The 13,795-nt window shown below is 35.1% G+C and overlaps 1 protein-coding gene across 2 annotated transcripts in view; it reads left to right on the top strand.

The window, feature by feature from the left end:
- LOC149748752 (disks large 1 tumor suppressor protein-like) overlaps positions 1 to 13,795 on the top strand; it is a 588,852-nt gene that overhangs the window by 49,441 nt on the left and 525,616 nt on the right. The window lies entirely within an intron of this gene.

The raw sequence follows: 13,795 nt of genomic DNA, 5'->3' as shown, positions 1-13,795 counted from the left end.
GTGGGCTATGAGGCTTTCTATATATGTTTCTCCTTTTTCTTGGTTCTGCTATTTGCAGTTTAAACTGTAGTCCATTTGAGAGTAGAATTTTGCTTGGGATGTAGTTGTTGTAATGATGTCTTTTCTGTGGTACATCATTCAGTAATATTATTTTACTAAATGAAAACCAAGTAGGACTGTTGTATTTAATTATAGACATTTATGGTTTCCTAAATCAGGTGGTATAAATCACCATTTGTAATCAGCGTAAATTTGATACCACAGATTTGGGATTTTCTTTAGCTTGCTTTCTTAGCTTGTTAAAGGTTACTTTTACAGTCTTTAAAAAAGAAACCTGTACAGTGCAGCTCTTCCTCATGGATTTAATATTTATCAAGCAAATTACATAGTTGTAAAAGATAAAGTTGTTTGTAGTGAATGCAATTATAGATTTATTATTTATCTTTTATTAAAAATAGCTTTCATGTTTGGGTTTACTCTAGTGGAAACTTCACTTTTGTGATAAAGCACCACTTTGGTAACTGTTGTGCTTTTCCAGATGTATACATTATCCAGTAACATGATTGGCAAATTCTGCAAGTGAGGTAAACACCTCACTCCCCACCCCCACTGATCAAGATCTGGGAGGTTCCTGAAGTATAGTTTATTATAGGTCACACCTTGGGATTCACTTTAGCCTAGATCTACCCCAGGTGAGCCTTGTTCACCTAAGGATCCTAGAGAAGCTGGTGTTTTTAGTTTTTTGACATTTTATAGAAGACCAGGTCAACTATAAAGGAGTTTTTAAAAGAGTTTTAAACTAAAATGTGTATCAATACCCTTGAACTCTACTGTAGTGGACTAGTATAGATCCAAATGTTGACCATTTATGTGAGTTGCTACAGTCTGAAACTAAAGCTTAGTGTGAAGGTTAAGGTGCAACCTAGCTCTGCATGATGTTTAATCCTACCTGTGGATTTGGAAGGTGTATTGAGGAAACTTATAATCAGTGAGATTCTTTATCCAGCTGCTGTCTGTAGAGAAGGACAATGATATACAAAACCTCTGAAACACCTAGAAATGTCCCTTTGTATGCTGGAATTTAAGACTGGGCTTGTTTCCTTCTCCTGCTCTCCTCCATAATATCACTGAGAGAAGTAAACTCTCCTTGAGATTTTGGAGCGACACCTGTCCAGACCTGACACAATTGGTTTATTTGGAACAAGAATGATTTGGGGGAATGTAGCCAATAAAGGATACGTCTCTTTGAGTTATTTAGCTTGAGGTGTATTTTTATTCTTTCTACCATTTATTGTGCTCTAGTTAGTGTCCCTTTTGGACTTATTTTAAACTAGTAATTGAATTAAACACATTGTGTGTGTGTGTATGTCTGTATGAGACGGAGACAGAGAAGAGGAAGAGAGGAAAGGGAGAGAGAAAGAGAGGGTTAAAAAGGTATCTGGGAAGGAGGAGGAAAGGCATTGATGTTCTAGATATAACTTAACTAAGGGTGAACTTAAGATGTCTAAACTCAACAGACTGAGATTTTTACAAAAGTTCCTACCTTTAAAGAAAGTTACAAATATTGCCGATACATTATTGAAAACCATACTTTATGAGAAATAATTTATTTCCTTCCCTGCTTCCTTCCTTCCTCTTCTTTCCTCCCTCCCTCCTTCCTCTTCTCTTATTCTTTACCAGTGGATTGATTGTAGTGGGTCAAATTTTTTAAGGAATCAACAAGGTCTAATTAGCAAAGTACAAAATTCTAATTAACAAGTACATATTTGGATATTACTAAAGTATATGCATTATGTAATTTACTTCATGAACTAATCTAGAGAAACAGCTTATCTTTTAAAAAATCTCTTAAAACTGTTAGTATTAAGATATATATTTTAAAATATTATAGACAACTAACCAAACAAGTTATGACATGTACATTATATTTTTAATTAGCTAAGCTTACTGTCTGTACTGTTTCTATAAGTAAAACAAATACTTTGAAGTATAACCTAGATTTATTCTGCAGAGAGCACAGTCCTCTATCATCCTGAATCTTTTTCTTTCTTTTTAATATTTGTGCTGCTTCTTTCGTATTTTTTTTTTTTTTTTTGCGGTACGTGGGCCTCTCACTGTTGTGGCCTCTCCCGTTGCGGAGCACAGGCTCCGGACCAGCGGCCATGGCTCATGGGCCCAGCCGCTCCGCGGCATATGGGATCTTCCCGGACCGGGGCATGAACCCACGTCCCCTGCATTGGCAGGTGGACTCTAAACCACTGCGCCACCAGGGAAGCCCTCTTTTGTATTTTTTAAAAATTTATTTATTTATTTTTGGCTACGTTGGGTCTTCGTTGCTGCGCGTGGGCTTTCTCTAGTTGCGGCGAGCGGGGGCTACTCTCCGTTGCGGTGCACGGGCTTCTCATTGTGGTGGCTTCTCTTGTGGCGGAGCGTGGCCTCTAGGCTCGCAGGCTTCCGTAGTTGTGGCTCGTGAGCTCAGTAGTTGTTGCTCACGGGCTCTAGAGCGCAGGCTCAGTAGTTGTGGTGTACGGGCTTAGTTGCTCCATGGCATGTGGTATCTTCCTAGACCAGGGCTTGAACCTGTGTCCCCTACATTGGCAGGCGGATTCTTAACCACCGTGCTAACAGGGAAGTCCCTCTTTTTTCTTTCTTCATTGTTGCATGTGGTAGATAGGATGGAAGCTAGGCTTTATGTAATTTTAAACAATAACTATCCTCATAGAGCCAAGTGTTTATTCATTGTTGAATATATTCTTATTACAATAAGAAATTTTCATAAGACATATTTCTCACTTGTTATATATTTTGTATGTTATTGTAAAAGTAGAGAGTAGTTTCTCTGATTGGTAACACGCAAGCATGGTAGGAAGTGGGAATGGGTGTGACATCTAAGTACCTTTTTTTTTTTTTTTTTGCTGCACTTCACGGCATGCAGAATCTTAGTTTCCTGAATAGAGATGGAACCCGGGCCCGCTGCAGTGGAAGCACAGAGCTGTAACCACTGGACCACCGGGAAAGTTCCCTAAGTACATTTTTAGGTGCTATTCTTGATTGTTCTTAGGTAAGCCAAAACTGCTATATTCAGTGCTATTTTGCTTTATGACATTACTTCCTACCTCTTCTACCTCACTCTCTTCACATTTTTATAGATCTCAGTTTTATCAACAGAACACTCATCATTTTTTCTTCAGAGATATTTTTCTCCCAACAGTCGCTTTTCATTCAGGATTCTCTTTTCTACAGTTGTAACTTGATTTGCTCCCAACTGAGCATTTGTGATATCTTTGACCTGTTTTAAATTCTGAAAATTCAGGGCCAGTCCAAGATAAGTTGTATCAGCATTCTCTGTTATGATGCAAGGTCATGATGTAAGGGGCTATTTCAACAGACTTGTGAATTGATCTGATTTCATGTTGGATTAATGCAAGAAATTAAAGTTAATGATAGTTGTGTTCTCCCCTGTGGTTTTTGCAGAAAGTTGCTGTTTTAGTGATAAAATATACTTCAACAGAATTTTTTAGTACATTGCAGTTTCTTTATTGAGCAGTTTTTTCTCTTTATTGTCATTAAATATGTGAAAAAATCAATGCTTTTAATACTTTGACGTTGATGCTTATTTCATTTGTGTTTTAAAAAAATTGTCCTATTCTGCTCTTCTTTTAAATTGGTATAGAAGTCTATCTGATGTTATTAATTTACATGACACTTTATTTCCTTTGAATTCTTCTGTTGCAACTATTTTTAGCCATATAATAGAGTATGTATACCATGTACTGAAACTTAAACAATCTTATTTTCATAATTCACATGTTTTGACATTGTTCTTTTTAAAGGAAGTTGAAGAATGTTGTGTGATTAGAATCCCAAGACATGATATTGCCATGTATCTTATGGACATTTGTGAAATTGAGATTGTTGTTTCCTGGGTTTACACTCTTTCCTTTTGGTTGACTGTATACTTCATAAAAGTGTCATTTCTGTTTTTCTTTTTTTCCCCACTCTCTGGAAGGGAACTTATAACTCTTATGTTTAATTTTTCCTCATTTAAAAATTTCTTTCATTATCTATTTCCTGCACTTTGTGGCTTACCTTCTTTTTTTGTAGGATCTCACTAGTTTATATTTGCCTTTCATTATCTAAGCATCAGAGCATACTCTCTATCTCTAGCTTTTCTTCAATTACTAAATTTTTTTTCAGGTTCCCTAAAGGGGAAAATAGGTACCTAAATTTATTGATTACACCTGAGTAGCTATTTTATCCCTTCTGTACGTACTTCACCAAGTTTTTGTTTGAACTTTTGTGTTTGCTGTACCAGGATTACATTCAGATGCTTTTTCAATTTCAAAAAACTTTATGCTTTTTCTTTTTCCGAGCCAGTAGAACTCAAAAGAGTTAAGCCCCAGAGACGGATGGGAAAAGGCAGGTTTCAAACTTTTGTAATTTCTGTAAGTCAAAGTAAGATAACTTACTGAAGATTTTTTTAGATTTAAAATCCCTCAAAAGGGACATCTTGACCTTGGTTGAGAGAATTGTTAAAAATCATGACACCACAGATTCTTTTATTTTTAATTTAATTTAATTTATTTTTAGATACAGCAGGTTCTTATTAGCTATCTATTTTATACATATTAGTGTATACACGTCAATCCCAATCTCCCAATTCATCACACCACCACCGCCCCCACCCCCCGCCCCCGGCCACTTTCCCCCCTTGGTGTCCATATGTTTGTTCTCTACATCAAGCCACAGATCCTTGATGTTGGAAAATACTCATCAATCAGGAGGCATAAAGAGAGAACATTCTGAAGAGAGAAACAGAAGAATACTCTGTATTCAACTACTGATTAGGAGTATGTTATGAAGCAAACAATAGGCATAGTGGTAAAATTATCTGTTAATTGAATTTATTTTACAGTTTTTATGTATTGGGAATGTTGCAAATGATATGCTAATGAATTGACACCATAAAATATTTGAACTGTTAGGTTTTTGGGAAACTGCCCAAGTGCTCCATTCATGTTAGAATATTTGATCTTTCCTTTAGGCCTATGATTGGTTACATCTTTGGGTGGAAGAGTCTAGTCAGTGACAAGATGTACACAAAATATTGGATTTTTAAAACATCAAATTAAGACAGTCAATTCATTTATGCCTTTGCCAATCAATCAATTAATCCATCACTCTTTTATAACAGTACATTCAGTAAACTATAAGAATGCTTTCTTAATTATATACTCTCATTATATGCTGTTATTTCTTAATATTTATTGTGTAACCATGTCAGTGATGATAGAATATTTTTGAGTATAATGCTGAGATGTATAAAATCTTTTTATTTTTTATTTTTAACTGGAGCAAGAGCACTTGTACCCCAGCTATAATTCCTGCTCAGGAGTTTGTAGCAGTCAAGGCACGAGGGCTCTGTATCCTCAATGTAGGTTGCTTTGTCAGCAAAGGATCATGAGTTTTACCCAGTCTCTTCTGTCCAGTCAGTCATTCCAAATTCCAAGTAGTAAGCTTTCTGCATAGGTTCAGTTTTTAGTGAGTTTTTCAAAGCTATTTCAAGAATTATGGCCAAATCGCCTCTATTATGAAACAATTCTCCTGACCTCATTTGTTTTAGGATTTAAAATCAAGAGGAAATGATATAAAGTAGAAAATCCTATGAAAATGAATTAAGTTAAATCTTTCAAAGATTATGAGTAAGATTATGTATCCCATTGCTGCTGATGACACATCTTGCCAGCCATTAGGGCCCTAATTCTGTTAGAGTAAGACTCTGAGGCTTCTGTAGGGGGCCTATCATTTTGGAGAGTTGTGACATCTTTATCATTGAAAGTGTGGTGAGACTTGAAATAAACCTGTTAGGTTCTGTACTATTTAAAATACCTTATAGGTAATAAACTATAAATTATTTTAAAAGGTAAATTTGGGTATGTATTTAAGGAAATAGCTTTCCTTCTATTTATTTATTCCATCATTTATCCATTCAACAAAGATTTATTGAGTGCCTGCTATGTACCAGGCACTGTGCTAGGTGCATGTTTTACAGTGGCAAATGATATTCGGTGTCTGCCTTTATGATGCTTAAAATTTATTAGGGAGACAGATACGGACACAGGCAATTTCACTGTGTATATTGGGATTAACATCGTGTCATGTTCATTTCTTTGCATCATGTCCCTGTAATCCTCAATAGCAGTGATATTGTGGGAAAAACCTAGACCAGTAGTCAGAAGACCTGGCTTCTAGGAGAAGGGACAAGCTCTGATAATCACTGAGCTGGACTCTCAGTCTATAAATTTAGGTGTGTAAGAAATATCCATTTATTTTCTATAGTTCAACTTTATTTTTGACTCTTAATTACTAAGTTGTGGGCAGAATCACTCCAATCCTTTTTGAGTTTTTTCCTACTTCCGTGGGGTTATGGTAGGGTTCCATCTAGAATGGGGGTATACTCTGGTCATTGATCATCTATATACAACAGTTTACCCCTGAGGCATGAGTTGTTGTGTCTAGATGGTTCTTTCTGGTCTGGCAACAATTGCTGCTGCTAAGACATGTATTTAAATGTTTTTTTCCCAGAATTTCTGCATTTCTGTTTGCCTAGCTGCATAATGATGCTTTTCCTCTCTGGGGTCTTTCGGCCTTTCAGGCAATGCTGCCAGGAAACAGAGCCTAGATACCTGCTGCCTTGGGACCTGAAAACTTCTCTTATTTTTCAACTGAGAAAATCTCTTTAGACTGGGGAAGGGCTAGGAGATGTCCCCCTCTCTGCATGTACCTGAGAATCTCTCTTTCATCTCTGAAACAAACATTTCTTTTATTTGGAGGGTTTAGGCTTTTGGAAAGCAACACTGGGATAACTTTAAAATCCAGTCGGTTTTCTGTCCTGGTACATACCTCCCCTGAGGCAATAAAGTACAAAACCAGTTACCAGCTTGAATGAGAAGAAAGGAAATGGGAACATTTAGGGAGAGAAGAAATTAACATCTCAAAGTGCCAGCCTCGCACAGGTACTTCTTCACATGCCTTCTTATGATAATGCCACCAGGTGACCTTGTGAAAATCATATCATCTTTCTGAACCTCAGTTTCCTTTTCTAAAAGGGGTTTAATACTCCCCCCATATATGTTATTTCTTTTCCCCATCAAATAAGATAATATATATTAACTTCACTTTTATAAAGTTAGTGATAGAATTAGGACAGGAAGCTCATCCAATGTTCTTTCTACTGTATGAGTAAGGTATTCTTTGAACAAATGAATGGCATCATGGTGCAGTGGAGGAGAGTCCTGGGACGGAATCCTGTCTTTACCACTAGCTGAATAAGTTATCTAAAGAAGATCAACAGACTGAGCTTCAAATTCCTCATCTTAAGACATGACTGCACTAATAATACTCAACTCTTAGGATTATTGAGACAAAGAAAAATATCTAGCCCATGTGGAAATTATTTTAGGAATAGGAAAGTGCTATACAAATGCTTATCAGAATACTTTCTTTCTTTCTTTCTTTTTTTTTTTGGTCCGAGGAAGAGGAAAGTTGTGTTCAGAGGAAAGTTGTCTCCTTCCATCAGTTGTCTGGGTCCAGTTTCCTGGTCAGCTTCTGGAGTTAGCCTACCCAGATGTGCCAAGTACACATCTGGTTACAGAAAGGAAATGCCACACTGCTTTTTTTTTTTTAGAATAGAATAATGTTTCTTATGAGTATTTCTTCTCTTTCAATGTTGCTAAAGTAATCTGTAAACCATCCAATATTTACAAAATAATTGCAGTCTTTAGATCTGCTTTAAGTCTGGCCATACATTTTCCCCACAATTTAAATTCCAAGTTTTACCTATTTTTTCATTTTCTTTTTCTAGTTTGTTACAACTGGAATAAGGCGTATTTCAGTATTCAGCTGAAGATGCAAATTACTATCTTCTTTCTTTCTATTTATTACTATTTAACCTTGTACTTTTCCCATTGTTCTCTTCAAGAATTCTGTAGAAATTCTGAAAGCATGACTTATCTGAAAGGTAGTAATATAAATTCACCATTTCATATTAATATATTTTTGTGTCAGTAGGGGAAATAGCCTTATCAACAGGTGTTTGTTGAAGTATATTTAAAAAACTTTGGGGGGAGGCAGTGGGCTGGAAGTATAGTATAATTGCTAAGGACAATTAAAGAAAAAAGAAACACTGATCCTTTCCCAATAAGTTACGTTTCAATATGGCATAATACTTGAAATTATGGGCTTTGGTGCCAGATAGACCCTGGTTCCAACACTGGTTGTGTAGCCTTGGGCAAGTTATTTCATTTCTCTCAGTTTGTTTCCTCATTTGCAAAATGTGTATAGTAGTATTTCTTGGGGTTCTTGTGAAAATTATATAAGGTGATCTCTGCAGAATGCTTAGCATTGCTCAAAAAATGCCAGCTAATTTTATTAGTAATAAAATGACACCTTTGTTGTATCACCCTGAACTGTATATTTTAATATTAAAAAAGCTTCTTTTTAAGGACCTGGTACGAGGATAACATTTCTGTTGGCATTCATCATTTTATTATTTTCATATGAATATCTTAATTTACAAAATAACAAGAACAATAATGTCAATGATAAGAATTAAGCACATATAAGTACTTCCTAATAAAATATTTTTATTTGCTAGTCATAATGTCTTATATTGTAAATAATCAAAAACTGTTCAATGTTGCATATATTCATTTGAAATGGCGTGAGAGAGGGAAAAACTCTAATCATTTTTGTTTCTTTCAATTGATATATATCACACCATAGTTAGGATGATCTTTCTAAAACTTTAAAAAATGGTCATGCTCATCTTTATTAAAAAATCTTCCATGGCTGGTTATTCCTCCTTCAGTATAAGGCCAAACATAGCATGGTCTGTATGGCATCAATTTACTTCTCTGTTCTCACGACCCCTGGTACCTCATCATAGCATGATCCCACTCTATTTTAATCTTTTACTTTGTTTAAATTTTCTATTTAATTATCTTTACTTTCAGACAAAAGAAACCCCTAAGACAGTAGAATATTTATCTTGTTCAGTGTTGAGTTCCCAGTGTCTAGAGCATAGTAAGATAAATATTTGATTAATGAATCAAAGAAATTTTTATCTCTGTCAGGTTTTAAAGGTAGGACCATTTTAATTTATATGTTATAAATATAATTTTTATAGTAATAAACACATGTAAAAATAAGAGTTTCAACATATAACCCTAGATTCTAAAATTCAGTGATAAAATTATGTCTGATTGGTCAAGTTTTATTTTTTTTCCATAGAAATATGCTCAACTCTGTTTCTGGAGCATTAAGGGTGGTACTGTGGAGAAAACACTATACTTGAAATCAAAAGCTTTAGGATTAAGCTCCAAATCTGTTATTCAGTAGTTCTGTGATTGGACAAGCCACTATGAATTTCAGTTTCATGTAAAATAGGCAATATGACTTATCAGGGGTGGGAATCAGATCAGATAATGCACGTGAAACTTCTTTCTAAACTAAAAATGTTACATAAATTTATTTAAAGGAATTTCAGTATTCTAAATGATTTGTGTATTTAGTTTACCCTTTCCTCTATTACACTTTGATCTTGGTTTTCTGAACAATACCATCACATGTTCTATAGTTCTTCCTTTTATTTTTAGTTGTGGCAAATAATTTTATGTTATCCTTTCCCTCTTTCTAAAATTTCATTTGTTAGCAGTATTGCCGTTTGCTGTTTCAAATTTGAATCACCTGTCCCAAATTATTTGTAACTTCTTGGTAATGCTATTCTTAAACCAAATACAAAAGAGTTGAAGCTTAATTAACAGACACATGATTACTTATAATTCCAGTTATGTAACATTCACTATATCCTTTGGATTGCATATTTCATGCAAAAATTTTTTATTTAAAAAAATGATTTCCGGACTTCCCTGGCAGTCCAGTGGTTAAGACTCCACACTTACAATGCAGGGGGTGGAGATTCGATCCCTGGTCAGGAAACTAAGATCCCACGTGCCGCACGGCACAGCCAAAAAAAATAAATTAATTAAAAATTAAAAACTAAGGGGAAATTAAAAAAAAAAGATTTCCCTCCTATTTCCTCCTGTACGTGCCTTCAGGTATTACAAATTTAGTTTCATCCTTTCAATAGACTCAGGAGTCATATGAATACGGATTTCCTTTAACAAAGAAAATAGGAAAATTGAGGCCATTGTATTGGCAATTCAGGTGAAAAAAATCTCCACTTATACTTGGTTTAATTTGAACATCAATTAAAGTATTCGTCCTGACTTACTTGGATGATTATCTCAACTTTCCACTTTATTCAAGTAGTCAACATCTGGCTAGGGATCTTTGACTTGTATAACAAGATCCTTGTCATCTTTTTTTTTTTTTTTTTTTGCTTAATTTATCATCTTTGTATAGGTATCTAGTTTTAGATTACCTTTGAATTCAAGCTTTCATTAATCAGAAATAAGAATTTAATCAGAAATGGAGTTGACACTATGTAGTGATCATTATTAATAATCAAAAGAAGCGTAAAAGGGCAGCCAGAATTCCAGCATTAGATGCTGGCATGCAAAAGCCTAAGTTGTCTAAGATAGACTTGACCGTATTTAACCATTTGTTTTTTCTTATATTCTACCATCTTGTTTTATGTGTCAGATTTTTCTCATACAGAGATGAGAGGCATAATAAGCTCTGCTGGTTTAGAGAATATCTAGCTGCTTTGAATCAATACAGTGTCTTCCCTGGGTAGTCACTCAATAAATATATGTTGAATGAATTAGTGAAAGTCCCCTTATATAGCAAATTATATTTGTTGATGTGATTATGGGAATGCTATTGATACATTTTTGGGAATTGCCATTCACAGGAAAAAAATCTCAGAATAAGTGAGTACCTATAAAATTATATCTTTTTCACAGAGGAAAAAGAATTATAATTGTAAAGAAAAAAGAAAAGTTGCCTGGTACTTAGACTTTTAAAAATTATCTGTTTAACAAATGAAAGAATGAGAAAGGCTAGAGCTTGAAGCACTATAGATAATCAGATAACTAGCACCCAAAGATACATATGGGAACTGAGAGAGGTATACTATAATTATGACATTGTTGATTATTTACATTAGTGGTTAGGAATGCATTTAGAAGCTCAGGTATAGTAAGCCACTCTTTTTTCAGGGAAACAGCTGATTGTTTAATTGTTGACAAAATGGGGATTCAAATATTTGTCCCTGATTCAAAGAGTTGTTAAAAATATATCAGGTGAAGTTTGAAAGCATTTTTAAAAATTAAAGGTTTATACATATGTACTAGCATATGTTTATAACACCATCTTTTGTTAATATATGTCTTATTTTAAAATTGGAGACAGCTCCTGTGCATCCATATTCATTTTTATATTTCTATCCTTCTTAGGTAAAAAAAGAACTAATTACACAATGTCCTTCTCCATGCATTACTGCTTATTGAAATTCTCCCTTCTTTTAAGGGAGTAAACTATATTATATAGGAGCATGAGAGAAGGCCTCATTGATAAGGTGACATATGAGCAGAGATGTGAAAGAAGTGAAGTAGTAAGCTTCATGGATATTTGAAGGAAGAATGTCTAGGCAGAAAGGCAAGTGTAGAGTCCCTGTGGTAGGAGGGTTCTTGATGTATTTGAGAAAGAGCAGAGACCACTGTGGTTGGAGTAGACTGAGCAAAAGGAGAGGTGTAAAAGCTGAAATTGAAGAGGTAGGCTTTTGTCGAGTGAGATGGGGAGTCACTGGAGGGTTTGAGTTGAGGAGTGATCCTATCTGACTTCTGACTTAAAAACATCTTCCTGGCTGCTGTGTTTAGAAAAGACTGTAGGAGGGAAAAAGTGACATCATGTAGACTTGTAAGAGGTTATTTCATTAATGCAGGAGATAGATGATGGTCTGGACCAGGGTAGTAGCACTGGAGGTGGTGAGAAGTGATGGGATTCTGTATGTAATTTGATGTTAGAGCCAACAGGATTTATTGACGGATTCGATGTAGAGAGAGAGCTAGAGAAGAAGAATGAATGACGACTCCAGCGATTTCTGGCCTGAACAGCTGGAAGGATGAGAGATGGAGAACGTTGCAGGGCAAGCAGATTGGGGTGGTGGATAAGATCTGGAGTTCAGCTTTGACAAGTTAAAGTTTGACATTTTCTTTTTTACCTGGAGAACTGGTTTGTTAAACATTTACCAGCATTCACTGCTTGGAAGCCTAGTGAAGAAAATGTTTCAGGAGTGCAACAGTATCAAATGTTGCTGATGGGTCAAGTGAGATGACTGAGAATTGACCACTGGATTTAGTAGGATGGAGATAACAGGTAACCTTGACAAGAGCAGTTTTAGTGGAATTACTGGAAAGAAAAGTCTGATTAGGGTAGTCTCAAGAAAGAATGAAGGGAAATTTAAAGGAGTTTTGCTCTAGAGGGGAACAGAGAAATGGGGACTATAGTTAGTTGGAGAGGAATGAGGCATAAAGGAAAGTTTTTAAAAATCACTGATAATACAGTTGATTTGTATGCTGAAGGGAGTGATTGAATGGAGAGGAAAACAGTTGATGATGAAGCAATGTCCTCGAGTAGGCAAAAGAGACTAGGCTCAGGTGCTCAAGTAGAGGAGTTGGCCTTAGAGAGAAACACAAATATTTTATCCATAGTAACAGGAGGGAAGGCAGAATATAGGGGTGCAGTTACAAATAAGTCAGTATATGTTATGTTAGGAGCTTGTGGAAGTTCTCTTATGATTTTCCATAAAATAGCGTGATCATCAGCTGAGAATGGCTGTGGGGGAGAAGAGTTGGGAGGTTTGGGAGAAAGATAGGAAATAAAGTACTCAGTAAATATGAATTATTGTTATTATAATTGGTATTTGTGAAAGTGGTAGATTTGAAGGGGGAAAGGCTTTTAAAATTCAAAGACAATTAATTGTCTTTGTAGTAATGATTGTGGATAATCACTTCACAATATATACGTATTATCAAAACTTCCTGTTGTACACCTTAAACATATACAATTTTTATTTGTTAATCATACCTCAGTAAAGCTGGAAGAAAAAAGAATGAATCTCAAAGCATGGAAATTTTGATGAATATCCATCATAAGATTTGAAAATATAAGGTAACAGGAGAAGAGCTCTGGTCAGATGGAGAAGTGCCAGGAATACCAAAAGAGACTTTTGAAGGAGGTAACATTGACTCTAAGTAAAACTCTTACTCATGACAGAATCTGGGCAAAGGATGAAATTGTGGAAAACCAATGATAATTCCAGTCGTCTTTCATCCCAAATGATACCCATAAGAAACCCTTTTCATAATGTGCCTTATAAGTTTGTATATTGTTAGTTCCTCGGATAAGAATTCCTCAGAGAAAACAAATAAAGATATATATATATATAATCATAAAAAGGAAAATTATCAATGTAATATTTAAGACTTTGGTCTGAACTTTGTTGCCATTTTCTGCAGAAGCTTTCCAGACATAATTTTATAAAACACAAGTTGATGATGAAAGCAGTTGTTTACTGGTTAAGATGAGTCTTGCCTTTTCTCATAATGCATTTCAGGTCTCAGTAAATCAGTTACTGTATTTTGTATTCTTGGTGTACATAATTATTATTAGTTAAAAATATGTGACTTGACATTCTCCAAATAGATCTTCATATTGGAACAACAAAATTGAATCTTCTCACTTCCAAAAAAAAAAAAAAGACAATTTTCACCTACTACACACAAAGACACTGTCACTTTGGTGACTTTTTCAAGGATATTTTGTGTTG

Source organism: Delphinapterus leucas, chromosome 7 (assembly GCF_059928025.1).
Source record: "Delphinapterus leucas isolate spDelLeu-1000000601 "Yukka" chromosome 7, BTC_Dleu_Yukka2, whole genome shotgun sequence".
Classification (NCBI taxonomy): domain Eukaryota; kingdom Metazoa; phylum Chordata; class Mammalia; order Artiodactyla; family Monodontidae; genus Delphinapterus; species Delphinapterus leucas.
The sequence above is the reverse complement of the archived record's forward strand: the minus strand, read 5'-3'. Positions and strand labels throughout refer to the sequence as shown.